This window comes from Diabrotica virgifera, chromosome 5 (assembly GCF_917563875.1).
Source record: "Diabrotica virgifera virgifera chromosome 5, PGI_DIABVI_V3a".
Classification (NCBI taxonomy): domain Eukaryota; kingdom Metazoa; phylum Arthropoda; class Insecta; order Coleoptera; family Chrysomelidae; genus Diabrotica; species Diabrotica virgifera.
The window spans coordinates 256781262-256807323 of NC_065447.1; the positions used below are offsets into that span (position 1 = coordinate 256781262).

Here is a 26062-nt window from a genome sequence, read left to right on the forward strand (position 1 = left end):
CCTTATGATTTGTTTAAAGGGGTAATTTTTGAACAAGATTCTGCAAAGAAACCGAATCAGAAAGTTTTTCATACGGTAGCGGCCTCATAACATGGACCATAAACAAGTGATATTTTGCGAATGTGCGTGTCGAGATAAAGCATATCAAAAATTCGTCTCTAAAACATAAATTTACTATAAAGTTTTAGTTGATGAGATATAAAAATTCTAAAATAACATCTTGGCAGGTATAAAAAAGTTACGATGAGATAATAAAATCTCGACACTATGTAGGTAAATTTGGATAGTGTGTTTTTAATATTAAATAAATAAACAAAACGGTTTCGCAATGTAATTAACTATTTAATTTGTTTATGTATACACCTACGTCGAGTTATGCGATTAAAAATTCAAGACGAACAAATTTTCTCGCCTATTTTCGTCTTTATCTTGGAACTTCAAGCTGAATGTATGAAATATTGAACACAACACAACAAACGTCAGAATTCAAAATTAATTAGATTTCATCAGCAGACAAGTCACACTACAGTAGTTTATAATTCATTGGATTACGCTATTAATGACGTTTTGAAAATCCTAAAATATATGTAGTTGTTATAATTTTTCTTGCTTCCGAAACCACTTTTAGGTGCTTTTGGGATTCAGTTTGTCCTCCACGTTAAAAAGTGGCTAAATAATTGTGGCTAAATCTCTAAATCTCATATAAACATAATTATGTTAAAAAGTATTCTGTTCCTTTACTAATTTTTTAAAACGTTTTTATATACTTCAACTATTCTTTGTCTGTCTCTTTGTCCGGGAAAAATCTTAAAATCGATTTTAAACATACTTCCCGACTAACTTGAGATCTGAAATGTTCATAATAGCTCAAAACTGGATGACAATGCAATATTCAACAGCTTTTACATGAATGCATCGAGTTTTATTTGAAATTTTAAGTCATTTTAAATTTAATATAGTAATATTAGTTCTCACTTTTCTCAAAATATGGTGCTACTAGTTTTCTCAATAGATAGATTACTTTCTATGTCATGTAAAATTTTCTATTCATTTGTAATAGCTAATGAATATATGAGTTTAAAATCGATTACAAAATTTTTTCATGACATAGGAATTGAAACAACAAAATAGTTCATAATTTTATATTGTGTTCTGAATTTCTGAAGCTATTTTCTTGTGGAATTTTTGTAATTAACTAGTTTTTGATGGGAAATAAGCCACAATTTTACTAAAAAATGATTTTATTAACGTTTCGACGTCCAAATCTGATTGTCCGTTGTCAAAATACAAAAAATATTAATGAATTAAACAAAAATATTGTTTAAAAAACATGAGATGTAGATCCTTGAAACACACTCAGTGATCAAAAGATCCAGAGAGGTTGAAGAGGGCGAAACACATTTCTACGATCTGGTGTTTGGATCTTTGATTCTATTCAAAAAATTTTTCCCAACCCGAAGTGGTGGATGTGTGAATTGTTCGTAAGGGGATTTTTTCCACATTCTCTATTTCATCTGTTTAAAAATATTGTTGCTTAGTAAAACATTCTTCTAATAATTTATTTAATCTGACTCATTTATATCGGAAATTCAGATATATATATTTTAAAGTAGAAGACTTTAAAATGATATTGCCAATATTTATGAGTTGCGTTCCTAGGACGACTTTACTGAAAGGTAGCTCATTCGATTACATGAAATCAACCCCAACTCAAGATGTTTTAAAGACAGACCACATGTTATAATTTTTTGTGACGGATATTCTTGAGTTGGGGTTGATTTCATGTAATCGAATGAACTGTCTTTCAGTAAAGTCGTCCCAGGAACGCAACTTATAAATATTGGCAATACATATCATTTTAAAGTCCTCTACTTTAAAATGTATAATATGTCTGAATTGACGATATCAATGAGTCAGATTAAATAAATTATAAGAAGAATTTTTTACTAAGCAACAATATTTTTGTTTAATTCATTAATATTTTTTGTATTTTGACAACGGCATCAGATTTGGACGTCGAAACGTTAATAAAATCATTTAATTATATTGTGTCATATAAATAATAAAGACGTGGTAGGCAGATATTATAAAAAGTTCTTTTTTTTTATAAAAGTGTAGTTATTATAAATCTTTTCTTTGCATATTTTACATAAAAAAATTGACGTAGTTTGGTTTTTCTTGTAAAAAAAAACTGAACGATTTAATTTTCATGGTTCGCGAGTTTAACGTTTGTTTCAATTCCATCTTTTTTAATCTGCATATCTTTGTAAGGTAAATTTTTGCAAATTTATATTATATTTTTACAAAGATAAATGTAAAAGAGCAGACCAAAATGAGCAGAGATGAAGTGGATAAAGCAATGGAAAGAAGAAATCTAGAGGAAGGCGACTGGCAAAACAGAAAGAACTGGCGAGAACGGTTGAGTGAAGAAATACAGTGAAAACTGTGGAAATCTTTAGTATATAAATAAATCTCTATAAGTTGACTGATAACTCTTATTAATTAATTGATAAATATTCTTTGTTCTCTTTCAATTATTTTTAATGTTACTGTATTATCTATGACGTATAATAATAATTTTGTTATTACTATAGTTCGTTATCTCGAAGTGTTAATGTTTATGAAACAACTAAGATTTATAGCATGATGGATTCATAATTTAGATCCAAATTAGTTTGTGAAGATCAATATATACAAAAAAGCAATTACATTGCTTTGAAGTTTTTGTGTTTTTCATAACGGTAATCCGAACTGGCATATAAAAAAATCAAAATCAAAACCAAATAATCCTCAGCTGAATCCCCTTCAAGTGTTTTTAGAACGATTGATGGATATGTAATTACTTTTTTGTATGTATTTTGTATGCAATAAGTTATTTGTTCCACTTTACCGATGTTTGTCATCTACCACATTTGGTGCAACATTGGGTGCAACATTGGTTCATCATCATCAATCAGACCTGATTTGTCCATTGTCAAGCATAGGCCTCCTCCAGAATTTCCATCTTCTTCTATTGTGCGCCTCTGCTATCCAATTGGTCACAATTCTTTTGAGGTCGTCGGTCCACCGCGTTGGGGGTCTTCCTCGGATTCGCTTGTCTGCCCGTGGTCTCCACTAAAGCAATTTCTTCGTCCATCTGTCGTCTTCCATTCTTGCAACGTGTCCCACCCATCTCCATTTTTGCCTTGAATTTTTTTAGGGATGGTATAAAGCAGATTTGGTGGAACGATTGGAAAATGTGCAGTTTTTTAAATTCGTTTCATCCAACAAAATACGTAGATTGTAATAAACTGCATCAACAAGAATTATCTACGTTTACTTATTGGTTAATAAACGTAGAAATACGTCTAATCCTCCATTAGAAGGGTCAGAACCCGAGAGAGAAAGAGAGGAGAGATAGAGAGCAATAATAAGCAACCAGAAAAAGTACAAACTTTAAGAAGACGAGAATATCATTGCCGCTACCATTAAAAGATATATTATACACAATTTACACAGTTGAAGTTTTATAGGTGTATTCACTTTCTTCTTATTCTTAAGGTTCCATCTCTTATCGAAAGTTGTATATCAACATGGCAATTCTTATTTTTCTTACAGCAACTCTAAAGAGAGTTGTAACCCCAATGATGGATGATTTTTTATACGATATATAAAATTGAAAATTTGATATAGAAATTTTGTTTGTATGGGATAAAGCCACAATTGAGTGTAATGAAAATTACAATAATTGCTTTACTTACACAAAACAATTGCGTGAAAACAAACAAAATGTAGAAATACATAATAACTTTTTTCAATAAAGTATTAAAAAACGTTTGACTCACCTAAAAATCGTAGTAATCCGCGACACCTTCTTCAAATCTTAAATGTAACATTCTTTATGATCTAAATATATTCTTTGGAAACCAAAGGGAAACTGCGAACCACTAACTTTTAGTCCAGATATTTTCATTGATTTTGACATGACATGCATTTTCAACGGGTGCCAATGAAAATATTGGTCAATCTGAAATACAAAAAAATTAGTTAATGAAATATTCGATGCATAAAACTAATTGATATCATTTAAGAATAATATTATTGATTTCTTAGTATTAGCCACAAAAAATAATTGAACGTAAGAATGATAAATCATTTTATCCAAAAAGGGAGTAAGTAATATTGAAATATGTATTGTTAAATAATTTTTATGGGGAGAATTTAGAGAATTAATTTTGTGTCAAAGACCACGAGATCGTAAATTTTCATCGCCCTGTATTAAATTTGTAAATAAAATAATTTAGCCGTAAGCAGTGTTTCGTGGAAGAGTCAAAGTCTAGTGGTAAAATTTCTACGAACGGATTAATACATTTCAAAACAATGAACTATGAACAATGAAAGTTAATGTGGCGCTTTGGAATGGACAATAGATCATATTTCTAAATGGTTTCGTAGAAAGAAACGATTGTAAACAATTTAGTTTAGTTTAGAATAGAGGGTTTTTCTAAAATGTAAGTAAAATTTAATTTTAATTAAAATCTCCTGGAAATTGACAAGACATAAAATTTGTATACAATACTATTTGTTCTTAAGAAAAAAAGTAGGGATATGATGTATGGAGAATGCTTGTGATTGGCGAGGAGACCGATAGAGGGAGAATAAAGTGGTTGATTTTCGGATTAATGAGGGAAACAGAATTCACTGTGTAATTGAGATCGGAAATAACCAGTCCAGTTCGAAAGTAGTATTTTTGTGTAAAGTGGTTAATTTGGTGGCCGTGGAAGCAGATTAGTGTTTGAGACGAAATCGTGATCAAGTCGAGAAGTACAAACTCCTTGTGTCCGAATAGATTCCAGTTTCTGTCTGGAACGAGTAGCCGGTTTATATCAACTTGCACGAGATATCGAGCTGAGAGAAGAAATCTTGGAATTATAAGGATTGATATCGCTTGTATCGAGTCAGAGATTTAATTGAGGAGAGAATTGGGCGAGTGCTGTTTTTGTTTGAGAAACAGTTTGAAGGAAAAGGACCGTCACAGCATCAGAGGAGCGCGTTGTGGGAGAACCGAGGACAACACAATCCATGAGAAGAAGTAAAGAAGATAGAAAAGGTTAGTCAGATTATTTGTGAAAAGAGAGAGTTGTTTTATATTACATACCATATTTTTTTGTCAACTTAACAGTTTTACAGCATAATTTATTCATTAATAAATTCTTAGAAAATATAAGTAATCTATTTAAAAAGCAAAAATTAAATTTTGTTTTTTTATATATAACAATAAGAACAAGTCTACCGAATCATTTGAATGAATTTTGGTTAAAAAAAAGGAGATAGTAGAATTAAAGTTTTTTTTTATTAGATAAGAAATTTTTACAACAGAATAAAGTTTAGCATACTTTTTGAATGTTATATTTATGGTATAGTATATAAATAAATAATAGTTATAAAATTTATATGATTTTGAATATATTTATTTTCCCTGTTTCGTCCTGGATAAAGTAAGCAACGAGAAATACTAGAAGCCACAAACTAAAGGTGATACATTAAAATTAATTAGCCATGAGAATATTTTTTATTGGAAAGTTGTATTAAATTTCGATTTTGTTTTCATCAGTAGCAATTAAAATAATTAATTAATTAATTAATTGAATTAATGAGATGGTGATCAATTTCATAACAGAGAGAAAATACAGAGCATAATAGTATATTGTGATGTCGGCACTAGAGTGACTTAGACATCTTGAGGCAGGCTCAATCCGACTTTTCAAAAGTTAGGTATTTCCGGTTTTGATATATGAAATGGAGGCATGGACAATGACTGCAACATTAATGAAGAAAGTAGAGGCCTTTGAAATGCGGGCTTACTGACATATATATTACGTATATCCTGGACCGTGCACGTGACCAACGAGGAAGTACTACTCCGAATATGTCATGTTACGGTTCAAAGGCAAAAGTCTTTTTTTTCAAAGTTCTTGTATAATAATTAACAATGAATATCTAATCTCGATAAAATGTATAACAAGTTTTATATAGCTATTAGGCCTATTTAACGTTTAAATAGTAACGGAAATAGTAAATAGTAAATTTTATTTTGATGATTGGGCCAAGTTCAAGGTTTCTGTCAGGTGCGAAATAGATAATTAATTTGAGGGATGGTGTTCGTTGATTGCTTGAAGTAAAAGCATGGTTTTTTAAGTAAACCGATCAGCCTTCTATCAAAATGTCCGTATATTATCACAAATTATATTTTGGATTATTCTAAAGATTACTTCAGTTTTATTCAACATCGTATGGACTTAGTTTTCCGATTCCTTGTTGGATGTGGATTGTAGAATCTAGTCTCTGTGAAAGCCTTCGTTAGCCATATTTTTGTATGAAGAAAAAAACCATGTGTTGCTTCCGCATGGATCTTCCAGAATTTGGTATAGAGGCTGTGGATTATATTGCAAATATTAGTTGGAAACCTTTGTCCGCCGAAGTCGCATATTTATTCCGATTTGATGTTTGCCGAACTGCAAAGTAATGAGTTTTTATTTGGATGCAACTGTTTCTTTTGGTTCTTTGTAAGAATTTTGATGGTGTAAATACTTCCAATTGTTGGGAACTCAAGGTTAGTGAAATTATTTATATCTACTTTCCCGTAGAAAAGACTATAGACTACAGGCCCATATCCAAAATGGATGGGTCATATGAACCACAAGGTGACGTATATAGGACGATATTAGAGCATAAAATAATAAGATTCAGCGCTATGCCGTCACTTGTAAGCAGTCCAACTGAGTGCTGGTGAGAATTAAAAAGTGCAGGTAGAGTGGGTACATTTTGGTCATATATTTTGATGATATTTGCCATATGTTTTTGTAAGACATGTTTAACGAGTAGTCTAAGGGCATATTATTATACATTGTTATACAAAATACACATAAAATTTTGAAACTTTCAGCTTCACTTTTTCATTGTTTCAATATTAAATCCCAAATTTAGACTCTCCACCATTTTCTCATAAAAAAGTATGTTCAGTTTTTACCCCAGGTAGACTGAAACCACCAAAAAATTGATGTTACTTAAGTTTATAAGTATTAAAAAAATGCGTTTCATCAGATACACAAAATAAATGCAACTGATTATGTTCAGATAGTGGTGTCCCTCTTAATTTTTATTCCTAAAAACTTGAACTATTAAACCAAAGTTTTAGTTAAAAAAAAAACAAAATGTTTGCTTTCTGTGTGGAGTTACGAAAATAAGTTGAAATGCTATTTAATTTCGTATTATTTCCTGGTGATCTTCTGCCATACCAATTTTACATTGTTCTTACATGCAAGCATTTGTAAATTAATTTACCGTTAAAGGACGGCCCAAGGTATATTCATCTTAAATGGGTGGTTGTAGTTTTGTATATTTTATTTTTATTTTAGTTTTGTAATATTTTTAAGAACAAATAAAATAATTATTCTGAACTGTTGTTTCTTTATCAAACTTCTTTTTTTTTTTAAAGTACATATCAACAAATCCATATATTTAATTGCAATATAAATGTAAATTTTATAGATAGAATTTACATAAAACAAGAATTTTTCATGAATGTTCATTCAGTTTATCTATTCTTCTTGTCTTTTTTCCTTATGCCTATTACAGTGTCGGATTATGGTCCGTTGTTTCTTTCACCCATTTTTCTACGCTTTTCTGTTTTTGGCTAGGCTTTTCATTTCTTCTTTCGTTTTCCCTCGTACATGTACTATATCCTCTATTTGATACCTCCAATTCTTTCGGGGATGTCCTCTTCTCCTTTTTGTTGTGTTTCCCATTTCCAGAATTTTCCTGGCCATCCTTTCTGGTTTCATTCCTATGATATGTCCATACCATTCCAGTTGTTTATTTTGGATGTGATTTAATATTGGCTCTATTTCTGTTCTTCTACATTTCTTATTCTACCCCATTGTCATTTTCCTGCAATCATTCTTAAGTGTTTCATCTCCATTGCTTCTATTTTTGACTCATGTTTCTTCTGTATTGTCAAATTTTCACTTGCATAGGTTATTACTGGTCTTGTCGTCTTGTTATTGTATTATGCATCTTCCTTTTCACTTCCATTTGTATGTCTTTGTCCTAGTATGGGTTTATTTAAGGTATAAAATATTCATGTCGATTTGTTTCCTTCGTTTCCTATTTCAGCGTCTATTTTCCCGTCGTCAGTTATTAATTATACTCCCTACCTAGATATTCATAGGTTGATACTTTTTTAATGTTATCTGATTGCACTTTATTTCTCTGTTGTTCAGGCCTTCCTTGTTATTTATTATCATTGTTTTGGTTATCTCTTAAGCTTTCGTTTCATTTTTCTGTATGCCTTACACCTTATTACTATTAATCCATATCATGTGTTCCTTTTTTTGTTCTTCAGTTTTATTACATACATCCTTCCTGGCTCTTGGCATTTGAACACTTCAACAAAAAAAAATTATAGACATCAATTATTTCAATCCTATTCTTTAATTAATGTATGGTATTATATCTCTGTTATCTGTAGTTTAAAAACAATTACTCCAGGGAAATAAGACAAAAATATACCATGGTCGGGACACTTGAGCAGCCAGGTTGCAAATGGGTTTTTTGGGTACTATATACCTAATACATTATACATACAAAAATGCCCGTCACAGTTTGGATGAGAAATTTAGTTATTAACAAATAAGTGCCAAAAATTGCAGTTTTTTCGTTTAAATCGCTACGGGTAAAAATAGGGTAATTAAATATCTTATTTATACTGTTATTCTTTTAGTCGATGAGCCAAGGTTTAAAATGGCAGTTTTTGAATTTCGGTTCGATCATTTGTTGCTTCAGAAATTGCAAAATAAAACTAAAATTTCGAAAATAAAAAAATTACTATAACTTTTGTGAAATAACCTTAAGACTTTCATATTTCTCGAAAAGTTGAGTCAAACAGTCCATATAATGCACAAGAAATTTTAAGACGATTCGTCAATTAGTTTAAATTTTATTCAATTTGTTTATCCCAATGAGCTTTTTCTTCGCAATATTGTTGTTCAGAAAATAGTACTGTAATAGCAATTCTGTGAAAACCACATGAAAGAAGAAAAGTCATGTTTTCAAATTTTTGTAAAAAAATCATTAAAAAGGTATTTTTACCTTTCCGAAAACATTTTACTAAAGTAGGGTCATTTTTAGTTCATAAACAATTTGAATAACTTTGTTAATATTGACTGTAGATTAAAACTACTTTAGGATTTGAAAAGCTGGTATTTTTATACCAATTTTCAAAAAAACACTTTTTCCCTAGGTTAATTAAAGTCAAAGTTAGCCACTTTTTTTATTTAATTGACAGCTACTTTGTTTATAACAATTAAGCAACCCAGCTAGCGCCATTTCGAAGTTGAAGGTATATAGTTTATGTGTAAAAGTTTGAGTAAACTTTAAACTTTAACAGAGTTGTTAATAAAGCTTTAAAAATAACGTTCTAACGAAATCGATTTGTGGTCGGTGGAAATGAATTATTAAAATCCGTGCACTCAAAAAATGAAACTTATTCTTCAAACATATTCTGCGATTAATATCTCCAGAGCTTGTTGATGGATTTTGATCATAATTTTTTTAAATTGTATGTACTCGTAGTCTTGTAGAGTACGTTATGTACGTAAATCCCTACATAACATTTCAAAATGTTAGGGGGAGTTCCCCTTATCACTCAGGGATATGAAATATAGATTACGACCGATTCTAAGACCTATCGAATATACATATATACTTTCTTAAAAATCGGTCAAGCGGTCTCGGAGGATTATGACAACTAACACTGTGACAGGAGAATTTTATAGATGTAAATATATAGATGGGTATTAACAAATAGGGGTCGGTAATGGAAAACTGTAAATTAAGGGTTGTATGTATTTTTTAATCCTACATCATATAAAATTAGAATTTTGTCCAAAAAAATTTAAAAAAATGTCAGGGGGGCAACCCCCCTTATAACTTATGGGTATGAAAAATGGATTAAAACCTATTCTCAGTCCCATAGGATATACTTGTAAAATTTCATAAAAATCGGCCAAGCCGTTTCGGAGTAGTATGGTAACTAACACTGTTACAGGAGAATTTTATGTATATTGAAGTAACTGTGAATTACATAATAAAAGTGGCTAACTTTTACCGTAATTAACATAGGCGAAAAGTTTTTTTTTAAATTTGTGTAAAAATACCAGCTTTTGAAATTCCAAGTTTAATTTACTCTACAGTCAATATTAACAAAGCTATTCCAATTGTTTTCAAGCCAAAAATGACTCTACTTTAGTAAAATGTTTTCGTAGTTACAAAAATTACTTTTTAATGATTTTCTTCAATAATTTGAAAACAAGACTATGGTTCTTTCATGTGGTTTTTACAGAATTTCTATATAATTATTATTTTCTGAACAATAACATTACAAAACAAAGCTCTTTGGGATAAACAAATTGAATAAAATTTAAACTAATCGACGAATCGTCTTAAAATTTTTTTTGCAGTATATGGACTCTTTGACTCAACTTTTTGTGAAATATAAAAGTGGTAAGGTCACTTTCGCGAAAGTTATAACATAAAAGGAGAATAATGTAAATAAGATATTTAATTATCCTATTTTTACCTGTAGCGATTTAAACGAAAAAACTGCCATTTTTGACCCTTATTTGTTAATAACTAAAATTGTCGTCCGAACTGTGAGGGGCATTTTTGTATGTATAATGTATTGAGTATACAGGGTGAGGCAGATAACTGGCCTATTAGAAATATCTCGAGAACTAAAGGCAACCGAATCATGAAAATTGGAATAAAGGGGTTTTGAAGGATGATCTATTAAATGAAAATATTTTCATCTCTTTGGAACTTCCGGTTATACCGGAAGTTGCTTATAACTTCGTTTTTTTAAATGAAACACTCTGTATATTTTTACATTTTTGGATTCTTTTCGATGTCTTGTTTCTTAAAATATGAGGTTTTGTAATATTATACAGGGTATTTTAAAAGATAATTACGTTTTTTTATTAATTTCGTAGCAACATTCACACCCTGTAGAATTGTAGTAGTTTGACATATATAACTCTACTTACGTTCAAATGATTTTTATTATACTCTACCATTGTTAAGAATCATTAGTATAGCTAAATTTTTAATTTTAGTATACAGGGTTGGTCGAAACTCGGAATGAGTATTTTCCGAGTTTTCTTAAATGGAACACCCTGTATTTTAGTATTGTAATGAAATGATATTTTATGGTACCTTTTTATTTCTTAAGCATTCCCTATACCTAACTGCTTTAATTTGTGCTTAATTGTTAATCGCACCAACAATCTTAACTACGTAGGTATTTTGATAGCTAAACCATTATTGGTAATTTTAAGGATCAGTCTGGATTAATATGTATTTATTTCTGAAAAATTATTTGGGATTGAGTATTTTCACGGCCAACCTAATAAAATTTTACGTATTTTTTGTTGCAATTAATGTTTAGCTTGAATCACCAATAACTCACAAATTAAAGCAGTTAGGTATAGGGAATGCTTAAGAAATAAAAAAGTTCCATAAAATATCATTTCATTACAATACAAAAATACAGGTTGTTCCATTTAAGAAACCTCAGAAAATACTCATTCCGAGTTTCGACAAACCCTGTATACTAAAATTTAAAATTTAGCTATACTAACGATTCTTAACAATAGTAGACTATATTAAAAATCATTTGAACGTAAGTAGATTTTTAGATGTCAAACTACTACAATTCTACAGGGTGTGAATATTGCTACGAAATTCATAAAAAATCGTAATTATCTTTTAAAATACGCTGTATAATATTGCAAAACCTCATATTTTAAGAAAGAAGACATCGAAGAGAATCCAAAAATGTAAAAATATACAGGGTGTCCCATTTAAAAAAACGAAGTTATCAGCAACTTCCGGTATAACCGGAAGTTGCAAAGAGATAAAAATATTTTCATTTAATAGATCATCCTTCAAAACCCCTTTATTCAAATTTTCATGATTATGTTGCCTTTAGTTCTCGAGATATTTCTAATAGGCCAGTTATCTGCCTCACCCTATATAGTACCCAAAACACCCATTTGCAACCTGGCTGCTCAAGTGTCCCGACAAAAACCTTATTTCCCTGGAGTAAATCACACAAACAAATATTTGCATATTATACATATAATAATTACATACAATTGAACACATCTAAGATGAAAGGAATTATCAATCAGTAGCCTCCGTCCTCCATAAATACTGAAAATGAAAATATTATTTTTTAAGGTCTACTGTCCTTGAGTGACTTATTGAAATTTGAATTGACCGCCAAAAGTGACATTTTTCTCAGCCAAAATTTGGCAACACTGTATTCCATCAGGGCGAGTTTTAGCCGCAGCTAAATGGAACTGGACAGGTCACGTGGCTCGAATAACAAATAACAGATGGACAAAGCGGATACTTCAATGGAGACCAACAGATAGGCCTACCTAAGCAGAGGTTGTCCACCAACACGTTGGACTGATGATCTAAAACGTTGTCGTAGGAATTGGATTCAAGAGGCACAAGATCGAAACAGATGGAAAATTATGAGGGAGATCTATGTCCAGCTATGTTACATTACTAGTTACATAATAGATAAAGCGTGACACCCTACAACAACTTCAGCAATAATAATAATTCTTTCTTCACATGCGACAGAGACAAAATACAGAGTTAATATACAATTCCAGATTGAAGGAATGGAAACTAATCAGGTGAAAACGTTTGAGTACTTAGGAGTCACAATTGAAGATACTGGCAGACAAGAAGTATAATAAATATTATAAGGATAGATAAAGAGAATAAACAATCAGGAAAGAAATAACGAAACAAACTAAAACAAATGTTTTTAATGCTATATACCAATTTTTACATATGAGTGTGAGTCCTGGGTAAGTAAGCAGCAGTATAATGAGAGCGAAGAGTACAGGGAGCAACTGGAAGAGATCAGATAAGAAACAATGTTATAGAAGATTAAATAAAACATAGTCATATTTTTAGAGTTAAAAAAGATTTCATATTATTATTCAATGTTGTGTTTCCAAATTTAATTTTTATTTGCATCATTTGAGAACAATTGTTTTTGTATTGGATTAACAAACAAACAAAATTTGGCACGATATGCTGGCGTTACTAATGTTCCAAATCAATTTTTTTGGCATACCATTCAATTGTGTTTTATTTTTATAAGATTTGTAGCATTGTATTTTATTCGATCTGTGTGAAAAATCTGTTTCTAATGTTAAAATTAACGAGTTTGTCACATGTTTTCGAAAAACTTCCGGTTTTAAAGTCAGAAAATTTATTTTGGAATTGGATGTTTATTATTTTGAGTGTTGTGAAACATTATAAAATACCAATATAATTTTTGACTAAACGACTTCTAAGAACAATCTGATTATTTGGGAAGATGTAAATTGTCTTAGACTTAATTATTTTTTGGCAATTACAATAAAATATGTGGATGTATAGTTGGAAATTTTAGCACTTGTCCTTAATAAAATAAATTTTACTATATGGGCAATGTTATTAATACAATGGGTGGCAAAATTATTATACAGTACACAAAATTCTACAGCGAATTATACGGGAAAGCTAAAACTATAATAAAATTACAAGAGAACACAGAACCAATACCAGTTAAAAGAGGAATCAGACAGGACGATGCCGTCTATCCAATCAAGTGCTGGAAGACGTGTTTAAGAAGTTGAAACGGGAAAAAACAGGAATTAACGTCAATACCATTGTCCTGATAGCTGAAAACAAAAATGAGTTCCAAAAAATGCCAAAAGAGCTAGAAACACAAGCGAGAAATATAAGGTTAAAAATAAACTTTTAGAAAACAAAAACAATGAGTAATACTAATGAAAACTGTATAATAACTATTGAAAATGAAGAAATCCAAGAAGTACAAGTATATGTATATCTGGGTCAAGTATTTAAGTCTAGCAAGGAGAACCAAACATTGGAATTGATCAGGAGAATCAGATTGGCATGGGTAGCGTTTGGAAAGCTCAGCTACATTCTCAAAAATAAGAGATACCCGCAATACCTAAAAACAAAAGTCTACAACCAATGTGTACTGCCTGTATTGACATATGGAGCGCAAACATAGACACTGGCAAGAAATAACATGGGTAAGGTATTAAAAATACAAAGGGCCATGGAAAGAAAAATGGACAGTAAATCTGAAGGATCAGAAAAGAAACGAATGGATAAGAAAAATCACTAAGGTCAAAGATGTAAATACAAATATAGCAGAACTGAAATGTAAATTCGCTTGGGATAATGCAAGGCAATAGGACGGCAGATGGACTAACCAAACACTACACTGGAGACCCTCGGAATACAGAAGACGAAGAGGAAGACCTCAAATGAGATGGATCGACGTTCCAAAAGGGTTCCAAATCACAAATAATTATCTCCTCTCCTTACAAAATTGACTTAAAAGATAAACTCTCTCGATAAACTCCAAGTAAAAGACTTGATACCGTAAAAGCAAAACCAGTCGGAAATTCTGGAAATGAGGATTCAACATTTCCGAAAAAAAGAAAAATCAAAATTCAGAAGAAATCAATAATATCCGAAACCAGCAGTATAGGCGTTTCTGTAGCATCTGAACAAGTTATCCCAGCCGATGATGAAGTTGTGCAAGGCACAATAGACGACCAAGATACAGAGTCCATATTTTGTTAAGTAAGGGTCATTTAACGCAAACAGAAAGAAACACATTTGGATTCAATGCTTTATATATAATTTGTGGGCATATAAACCATGTTCGGGAGCTGAGAAAGACACTGAGGTTTGTGATTTTTCCAAATATGTAGCTTCAATTTATTTCTGTTTTACTAACAAAGTTATTATCCTATGTTTTTTTTGGTAAATAAACCATTTTTGTGTGTTTTTTCTTAGTGGCTTATATTTATATTATGTTTAATATTTGTTTTTGCACGATTGATCATTTTTGACTGTTTACCGTGACAGATTTTACGTCAGTAGGTGACATTTACTAGCAACTCGACGGTAAGTAATCCAACTCGACGGTAAGTACTCCAACTCGACGGTAAGTAATTCACTTACCGTGGAGTTAAAAAATCTCTTAATTTTAATTTATTTTTTGAAAGAATAAAGAAAACTAACGAATTATTTATTAATATTGAAATTTCTTAGGCCTATAGCCAACATTTTTTCTCTTCAAATACGTGATCAACGTTGAAAACTTGGAAATATCAATGCCATCATAAAGAAAAACGGTGGATTTAATCATTGAATATTCTGCCCAGAGGCTTCCAGGAGCTTTCAACTGCATATGTCTTTGAACGAAATATGCCAATAGAGTCTTTTCTTCGATTCTTAAATTCTTGCCTTCGCACCATTTTTTTAAACTTTGGTAGGTATTTTGATAACGGATTTTGGATTTTTCGGGAATAATTGCGGAACACCCTTCTTCCCAAGCCCGTTCAATTTCTTCAAATTCACTTTCGCTCATATTTTAATTTATAATAATCAAAATTGTACTTAAAATTATTGACAACTAAATAAAAACTCAATTCTCCATTGTTGTTATGCACCCTAGTTACTACCTAACAACCAAAGTATCTATCTTGATAAAATGAATGAAACTAGTCAATATGACGAAAATGTTTAATTTTATAATTTATAATGGTATCAATCGTGCAAGAAACTTTATAAGCATGTCGAACGTTAAGGGTAACCGATCTCAGACAATAATTGGAGTCGTCGCTCCGCTCTTCCTCCAAACAATTGTCTTCGATCGGTATAAAACCCTTACCGTTCTCCATACTTAATATACTATTTTCACAAAGCTTTTTTAAATACATAACTATTCTGTATTATTAATAAATGTTGAATCTAAGTATACGAGTAAGTCCAATTTCACGTAATTCTCATGAAAGAGAATAAAATATTTAAAAAAACAAAATGGTGGGGCCATATTCGGACCTTCTCCTCTACCATAAGAAGAAGAAGAAGAAGAACAGGTATCACTATATCTTCTGCTATCGGCTTCTCGTAAAGCTTTCTTTGAGAGGAAGTATGTTATATTCACGAACTAACATCAATAACTTGTAAAGATCAATATAAAATAAGAAAATGAAGAAACGTTGCATAAAATAAGATCTTGATCTGGTCTTGAACGAAATCTAATTTTGTTTTGTTAATCTGTTTTTCAATGTGCCTCCAGTAAGTTGTCATTCCATTGTTTTCGTGGTCTTCCCACTGATCGTCTTCTAATTGGGGAACCGTCTTTCGCTGTCCTTACCACTATATTTGTTGTCATTTGGCATATGTAGTCATTCCATTCTACTCTTCTGTTTCTTACCCAGTTATTAATTTTATTCACCTTACATCTCCGTCGTATATCTGTACTTCTAGCTCTGTCCCATAGAGTCTTACCATCGATTTTTCGAAAGGTTTTGATCTCCGCTATTTTGAGCAATCTTCTTGTCGTCTCTGTGTCAGGTAATGTTTCTACCGCCTATGTCATTATTGTTCTGATGACTATTTTATAAATTCTGCCTTTCATTTCTTTTCCAATAATTTTATTTCTCCATATTCTGTCATTCAGGCAAACTACGGGTCTGTTTGCTCTATTTTCTGGAATTTTCGGTCTTTCGAAAATTAACATTTTAAATTTTCTGGCTGTTATATTAAATTGGTGCAGCATACGTTGTAAATCATCTTCACTTTGAGATACTAGTATAGCATCGTCTGCATACCAGATTATTTTAATTGTTTTTTTCCCATTTGGTATCCTTTTTTAGTTCTTACTATTTTATTATTTCATCCATGATCAAGTTAAACAATAAAGGACTCAAGGAATCCCCTTGTGTTATCCCAATGCCAGCTTCAATTGAATCAGTTAGTTCATATTCTACTTTTACTTTTATTGTGTTGTTCTGGTAGATGTTTTCGATCGTTTTAACTATTCCTATAGTACCTTTCTTGAGTAGGTACAACAAATGGATAACGTCCTTTAATTTGAGCCTGTTAGATAAACAGTTCTCTTTCCTATAATTCCTTGCTACAGATCTTTATCACTACCAACTGTTAAGACTTTCAAAACATTTTTATTACTTTAGTAAACATAATATTATTATTATATACAGACATAGTTACATCACATTATTTCAAGTACCGCGTTGATCGGCTTCCAAAAACTCTAAATTTAATTATTAATTGCTAAGGTTATCAATAATCGTTAAGTGTATAGTACGATAAATAAAAAGTCTGTGTATTTACAATTTCACATCTAACAGTTATTACATACATTTTGTTGAGCTTCTATTTGGGTAGGTTATCTTTTTAAAAAAACTTAATGTAAAGCTTACATTAAGATACTTCGGTTTAATATTTAAAATATTACATATCTCAATATGTTTGCGATTTATAGTTTAATATAATTTACTCACTTGTTTTCTGTATACGAATTTTGAATGATATATTATTCTCAGTCTCAGTGGTCTATTATTGTTTTGTTTATCAGAAAACTTTGCCGACTATGCAATACTAATCTCTGAAAGTGAAGATGATTTACAACGTATATTTATAACTACCAGAAAATTTAACATGTTAATTTCCCCAAAAAAGACCAAATGCATGGTTATAATAGCAAATCTAATAAGGTGTAAATTAGAGCTGGAGGGTCAAATAATAGAACAAGTCATGGAGTTTCAATATCTAGGCATCACACTGTCTAGCTAAGAAAAGCTCGAAACAGAAGTGGAAGATCAAGTGAATACAAGATGTTTAAATTTAAATATAAAATTTATAATCAAGGAATTCCACAAGATCGAAGAACAGAAACAACAAAACACCATAAGCATTCCAGAGACACTAGCAAGAAAGGACTCAAAGATGACAACAATATCATAAATATGTAAAAGGCTTATCAGAAAAACTGAAAAATTAAAAAGGATAGGAAACAAGTATGTACAACATCACAACAACATTCCAAACCACCAACACCCTGAGATCTATCCTGTCTATCTTAAGTCAACAAGAATATACCAACAATAGCAGAATAAAGGAATTCAGAGAACAAAAGTCATCTAAAATCTCATACGCAATACATATGTAACAGACAATACACAAAAATACATCTACTACAAAACTTAAAAAACTTAAAAAAAGTCACACAATCACATCTAAAACAAGATACAGATTGCAAAAACAAATAAACACAAAATAACATACAAAAACAGTCACAATTTGGTATACCTAAGGTAATAATACCACCCTCAAAATTTTTCCCAACCACACACATACTGTGACCTACAAGATTCAGGCCAAGTAAGTATATAACATCTTCAATTCTTAAAATTCCAAGTAATTATGTCAATTTTTGAAATCTTTTATTTTTAAAATTGAATTATTAAATCTTGTAGCATGTCTAATTTAAATATTATGTTTATATGGGATTACCGATCATAATAACCAAGTTTTATTAGGAAAAGACAAAACCTAATAAAACTAGGCTATACCTACATCTTCCCAGAATGTTTTAAAATAAACTTTTTCGAGAACGATTTCCGGAGTGTATTAGTTAATTAAAAATGTAATTTTCATTACACCAATAATAATTGTGGCTTAATCCACTGTAAACATAATACTTAAAAATAAAGTATGTCATCAATGACTTTCCTTTTTAAATAATGAATAAACAAATAAAAAAATGTAAGGTGCTAAGTATATATTGTTTGTATAAGTCAACCTTTAGATGGAAGCTGCCAATTTAAATATTATCATTAGTTTAAAAGTATTTTTATTGAGATGCAACAATAGAATTAACAGAGCTATAAATTGATACTTATAAGTAGTAATAAAATGGTAAAAATAGAAGTGAAATAAGATGACATGTGGTGAAGGTATTGTTTGTTTTTAATTTCATCATTTAAAAGGGGTTCTGATAGCAGCTAAAACAGTTACGAATTGTTAACAAAAATCTTGCCACAGAAGCTAATTAAGATAGTAGGCATATCAGAAGAACAACGAGGATCCAGCACCAATAGATCTACAACCGACACAATCTTCATACACTAACCCGTAGAGAAATCCATAGAGTTTCTCTTGTAGAGTTTCTTCTAGAGATTTTCCTGTACTTTGTAGACCTCACAAAAGCGTTTGACAAAGACGTAAATATTTTGATAAAGAGTCCAACTGAAAGATGTAATCCAAGTGCAATTATCAGTGCCTTTAACAGTGGCAATATAACAAGGATAAAAACGGAACATGGGCCCACTAACGGAACAAGTGCCCATGGGCACGACATTTTAAAAAATGAGGCCATTCTTCTGTAATGATAATTTGCAACTTCAACTTCGAAAGCGTAGATTAAATGTTACATTTGGTCAGTCCTCTTATACGGAGTCGAAGCATGGACATTAAAAATATCCTCCATTAACCGTTTGGAGGCCTTTGAAATGTGGCTGCACAGACATATATTAAAAATACCATGGACGGCTATGTTGACAAATGTGGCAGTCCTTAAGAGAGCAAATGCTACTCGCAAGCTGCTTGATAATATCAACTGTAGAAAGATGGCCTATTTTGGGCACGTAGTAAGGGGAGACCGATTAATACTCTTCAACTTATTATGATGGGTAAAATCGAAGGATGTAGAGGAATTGGTAGAAAACAGGCCTCTTGGTTGAAGAATATCAGGTAGTGGACAGGTATAAAGAAAGCAGAGCAACTATTTAGAATTGCTCGAGACACACAGTTTCGCCATGTTAATCGCCAACGTCAAGGGGACTTGATAGGGCACGTTAAGAAGAAGAAGGGCCCGCTAAAGAAATAAACGTTTAAGCAGGAATCATGCAGGGGGATAGTCTCAGTCAGCATCTCTTTAACATGATCCTGAACCAAGGTTCATGGAACTACAATGGAACCAAGGTTTGAGTATCCCCTGCTATGTGGATAAAAGTAAGCCAGTAGTAGCGTTTTCTTATTTAGGCTTTGGTCGTTAATTACTCTGTGGTTGGTCCTCCTTGATGGTAGTTATCTATAACTTCTAAAACTAAGCTGCGCTGTTTATATCTTCTAGGAGCCTATTGAATTTCAGAAGCTCTAATGCAGAATTTTTGAAAGTTTCGATTTAGATGGACTAATTAATTGTCCACATGACATTTCGGTACACCTTTAAAACTAAACGGTGGTTGAAGCATTTTTATAAACAATGGATTCAAAGCATTTTCATGTGTTGATTTATCACCGTTGTTTGATGGGAAAAATGCTGTTGTAACTAAGCAATCGCTCAAAAAGTGTTACCAGGTCTCTACTCCATCGACTACAACCATTAAACGATGAATAAAATCAAATACAGTCGAAATACAGGGCGAACACTCACAGGCATTTGAAACGCATGTTGGACTGCGACAGGAAGATGCGCTGGCGTGTCTCCTTTTTAACATAGATCTGGAAAAAGCGGTCAGAGATGCCTGAATAGACAACAGAGGAAATATTTTTAATAAATCATCCCAAATTTTGGCATATGTAGATGATGTGGACCTAGTTGCCCGCACAACACGCAAAATAAATGTATACCTACCACCTTCTCAAATGCCTGAAACAATAAGGGCCTGCAAGTAAATGAGCAGAAAACTAAGATGATGGCATTAACACCCAACAATATAGCCAGAAACATCGGTCACTAATTCACGGTTGATAATTATACCTTTCAAGTAGTGGACAAATTCACATACTTAGGCTCCCTGATCACCAAGAAGAACGTCATGACAGAAAAAATTAAGCGAAAAATAATCCTAACAAATGCTATTTTGGACTAAGTAGAAAAATGAGAAGCAGAAACTTAAGCCAGAATACAAAAATAACGATATACAAAACCCTTATAGAGCCATTGTTGACTTATAGATCGAAGACATGGACCATCTCCAAGGCAGATGAAAACCTGCTTATAATATCTGAACGAAGGATGCTGAGAGGAATATTCGGTGGCATCTGTGAAAATGGTGTTTGGAGGAGGAGGTACAACTACTAGGTATATCACAGATCATTATCATCATCATCCAGCCTTTTGCATCCAAAGTTGAACATGGGCTTCCCCTAATTTCTTTAAGTTTTGTCGATCTTGGGCTTTCTGCAACCAATTACCAGCAATCCTTTTGACGTCGTCTGTTCTTGTCTACATCGTGTAGGTGGTCTACCTCTACTTCTTCTGTCTGTATAAACATATATTTGGTGGTAAATACGTAGTGTCTCTTATAAGAATAGGACGACTAAGATGGGCAGGACATCTAGCAAGGTCATAGCAGAACAACCTTCCTAGAAGAATCCTTATTTGACACAACATGTGGGAAATAGAAATAGGGGTAGGCCAAAACTCAGATGGAAGGATGGTGTAGATGAGGATGGGAAAAAATAGGCGCAACAAACTGAAAACGTTTGTGAATGGATAGGACTGACCGGCGTAATAGACTTGAGAAGGTCGAGGCTCTTTCATAGGGCTGTAGCACCATTGATGATAATGAGAATCAATGCGGTCGTACCAACACTACTGATGCTAAGCGCTCTGGAAGACCAAATGATGCAGGTATTCCCGCAAACATCGAAAAAAAATGCTGAAAATTACTAAAAACCGCAAAGTGAAGTTGCAACAGATAGCTGACACTCTAAAGTTATCAAGAGCTACTGGTGTTACTATTTTCATTTTATAAAATTATTTTATTTTTTTGTAGGTATTCATTTGTAAGTTTGTATACTTGGTTCTCTTTAAATAAAAATTTTTCGTACGCACTTCTTACCTAAAACATGCCTTAAAACCCTGTATCAGAGCATGTCAATCCTCAATGAAAGTTACAATAAAAAGTAAAGTATGTTTCGACAATTTTATCAAACATTCAAGGGGTACCTACTAGTTCTTCGTGCCGGTGAGTGTAGTTAGATTGTTATTTACAGGTACAGTCGAATCCGCTTATTGGAATAGCCTTCGTGCCAAGCAAAAATATTCGTATAACCAGGATATTCTATTAACCGATCATTGATAGCTACTAGAAAGTTTTCGGGACCTCAAATTTTTATTTCTTAAACCGGAATATTCTTATAACCGGTATTCTAATAAGGGGGTTCGACTGTATATAATTTATATAAGTAAAACAACTGTAATGATTTTGTTCGTAAAAATAACCCGAATAAGACCTTATTCAATAAAGCTTTTTTAAAATACAGCGCGTTTAATAGCAGTGTGTTTTTTCTACTATTTACTAAACAAAGTAAATATTGTATGGCTAAAATCAAACAAACATGTATTATACTCACTCATTTTTAACTGAACAACCCTTTTTAACAAAATTTTTCACCACCCACTTTTATAACACCCACCACTTTTATAACTTTCCCCCCTTTTCACTGAAAAAAACAATAGAATGAACTTGGAAGCACAGACCGTCGTTGAAAGCAGCGTGTTTTCGAACTAAACTTGAGCGATATCAAACATTTAGAAGTTGAGACAGTGGAGATATTTTAAAATTAGACTTAACTCCGAAAATGATTTGCGCGAGGAAGCATTTTGTAATGGGGAATTAGACGACAAAACCTACAATCACGGTGCATTTGTTAGGCGCAGTGTTATATAAGCCGCATCTATCAAAAACAGCGTGCCTAGAATCTTTATTTACTTATTAAGCTTTATCAGGAACATATTTATATCGCGTTTAATTTGTTTTGTTAACGATGTATTGATTTTGGTGGTCCGATTTGCATTTCGTTTATATCCTATTGTGACATGAGTTTATAACAGCTCACACTGGCGTCAATTATATGGTTCTATTAGTTATATTAGTGTAATTGTATTATGCGCTGCAGATAAATTGAGACAAAACGTTTAATAACAATAATAATAATAAAAGTAAATGGCATTTACAATGCAATTTGCAATTGCAATGGCATTGAATACGTACGCCTTTTCCGCGCTTAGCTTTGCTATTGCTCTTAGTGTCTTCATTCCGGCTGTTCGTAGCATGCTTTTGGTTTTATTGGTGTCTTCTCTTGATTCAATGCCATAGGTCATAACAGGTCTGATGCAAGCTTTATAAATTCTAACTTTGCTGTCCATTCTCATATATGGGTTATTCCAGACCACATCACTCAAACATGCGGACAAGACAGCGCCCTTGTTAATTTGTCCTCTTAGGTCTCTGGCTGGGTCATGATAACTTGATGACTCTACACCTAGATATTTGAACTGGTTTAGCTGTTCTATGGGTGTCCCCTCTACCACTAGCTTGCATCTAATTGGGTCTTTCGCAATGGTAATGCATTTTGTTTTCTGCGTGGATATGTTCATGTTGAGTCGTCGACATGCTTGATAGAATCGATAAAGTTGTCTTTTTAGGTCATCCTCGTCCTCTGCACTCAGGGCTGCATCATCCGCATAGCACACTATACTGATTCTACTGTGGACGAGTCTGTATCCTACTTGTAGCGATTCCACATCTTCTATTATTTCATCAATTAGCATATTGAATAGAAATGGACTGAGACTGTCTCCCTGCCTGATCCCTCCTAGTGTTGGTATTTTGGCCGTAGTGGTGTAGTTTGTTTTAATTTTTGTCGTGTTTTTATTGTTCATTTGTTTTATGACTTCAACAATGTTTGTCGGTATCCTTTTTTGCTTAATTTTCTTTATTATATCGCTAAGTCTGACTCTGTCAAATGCTTTCGTTAGGTCTACAAAGCAAATATATGCAGGTTTGTTAAATTCTATCGACTTCTCTTTCACTTGTTTCATGACAAATATTGCGTCCGTCGTCGACCTGTGTTTTCTGAATCCTTGCTGTTCTTCTCTGTTCTTTATCTGTGATTCCAATGTATCCTTGAGTATGCCTGTGAATAAGTTCATTGTAGTATTTAAGAGAGTTATTCCTCTGTAGTTGTCCGGGCATGATCTTTGTCCTTTCTTAAAAATCGGTATTGTGATACTGGTGTGCCAATCTTGTGGTATCTCTGCTCTGTCTAAGATTTTGTTAAACAATGTTGTGAGACAATTAGTGAGTTTCTGACCGTCGTATTTCAGCAGTTCGTTCGGTATTCCATCCGTACCTGGCGATCGTCTATTCTTTAAGATCTTCATTCTCGCTTCTACTTCAGTTTCTTTAGGGTCGGTTTCACCAACAAAAAATAAATCAGTGAATAGTTATTCGTCGAATAAGATTTATTAGTCGATTAAATTTTATTTCGTTTCAATAACTATTTGTAATCCACAGTTAGTTATTCGTCAAATAAGTTCAAAGTATAATGATTTTCCACAGACTGTACTCGTTGACACAAGCGAATGGCAGTTCTTCTTCCTCATATTAGTTTGTTGGCCTCCACCTCTTCGGTGTTTTGCCAAGCAGATTGCATTATTTTCGACTGTAATCCCACGTGACCTCTGGTTGGCACATAAACTAACAAAGAGGTTATGTTTGTAGGTATCTATTTTTCAATGATTTTTCATTGTTTATAATCATCGTATTTTGTCTATTTTGGATTCATTTGGATTTCGTTTCCTGTTTTTGTGCACTTTATAAACTTAACCACAATGCAAAATGATTATTTAAGGAAATTATTATTGGAAACTTCAGATGTTGCGAGAAAGGTAGGCGAAATAATTTTTATTTCCTGTTCATTTTGCCCCGTTATTTGTCAATAATGATGAATTTTGCAAGCAATAACATTATTTCTTTTATTGTTTTAGATATTTATTGAAGCTGAAAATAATTGGGGATTTAGATCCATACGCAATTCAGTCAGAATTGGATTTTACAGTTAAGTGCAGTCCATCAAGTTACTATTATAGATATTTATACATATTTGGTGGAGTCTCACAGTTGCTACTCTAAGCAGCAGATGAAAGCATACAAAAGCCTTCAGGCACGTAAATATTTTACAGCTGGATTTGTTTTGAATGGAGTAAAAATTGTTAATGATTTCCTGATTTCCATATTATTGTAGGAAAGGTATGCCTTTATTTTATTTATTCACCATTAAGAAATATATGGATAACAGTATTAGTGTCTTTTGGATAAATTGGTTCTAAATATTAGATTTATTTACGTTTATATATCTGTATGAGACCAGACATATCGTCGTCCTAATCTGTAAACTGGGAACTCCATAATTCTCTGAAAATGATTTATTACTGCCATCTATTTGAATTACTGTCATGATTGTTCTAAAATTATATTGTATGAATGTCTGATTTTAAATAAAATATTCTCAATCATTGTAAAGAATGCAAATACTCTAATAAAAATAAATTTTTGTAGTTGAAAAATTTCCAAAAAAATAAAATATTTTTTTTAGGTGAAGCATTTCCAAAAAGCTAATGCTAAACGACTAAATGCTTGGGTGGGGTGATAGCAAGTTCTGATGACATAGCAAATGCACATTGTATGCATATGGCCGGTAATAGTAAAGTATGCCCAGGGCAAGACAGACGAAGAAGAACCCAATGCATGTACATATGTTACAGCTACATGGTTTGGAGATAGCAACATATGCATTCTCTGATGAAAAACTAATGAGTTTTGAAACTGTTCGGTCAGAGTGCTTGTTGCGCTCACTAAACGAACTGAAATATGAGATGGCTTTGGCATTGTGTTGCAGCGATATGAAAATGGTTATTCATTTTTAATTATAATGTACTTCTTCATCATGAGTAATTATGTATTGGTCTTTTAAATGTGTATTTATTTTTGTAATTAGTATCAACTTGTAATGATAATATACACTTATCGTTTAAGGTATGACTATGTTTAGACTCTAAAATAAATGTTTTAAAAATCGAATCCTGCCTCTTTCTGTTAGTAACTACCCATGGATATCACAAATTGTGCTTACTGATAGGTTTGTTTGTAGAACGATCAGCAACTCTTGCCAACCATCAGACACATGTGCATTCGTAGTCTATGAATGCTAACTATTAACTGCACAACGCTAACTGTTAACTTCTCATGCATCTGATGGTTGGCAGCAGTTGCTAATCGTTTGTGTCGTACTACGAACAAACCTA

The 26062-nt window shown here is 32.1% G+C and overlaps 1 protein-coding gene and 1 long non-coding RNA gene across 3 annotated transcripts in view; one reads left to right on the forward strand and one right to left on the reverse strand.

Annotated features, from left to right (window-relative positions):
* LOC114334828 (uncharacterized) overlaps nt 1-22631 on the reverse strand; it is a 53614-nt gene extending 30983 nt beyond the window's left edge. Inside the window, exons 1-2 of one of the 2 annotated variants that reach the window (XM_050651854.1) lie at nt 22327-22631; nt 3825-4006 (exon numbers count right to left, since the gene is read on the reverse strand). The gene's annotated coding sequence lies outside the window, so the exon portion shown is untranslated. The remainder of the gene's footprint in view (nt 1-3824; nt 4007-22326) is intronic. The other variant, XM_050651853.1, reaches the window with a different exon arrangement.
* Nucleotides 22632-24168: 1537 nt separating this feature from the next.
* On the forward strand, nt 24169-25838 carry LOC126885324 (uncharacterized). The gene is made up of 3 exons (XR_007698386.1): nt 24169-24646; nt 24746-25007; nt 25354-25838. It is a non-coding gene; the product is annotated as an uncharacterized LOC126885324 (long non-coding RNA).
* Nucleotides 25839-26062: the final 224 nt, after the last annotated feature.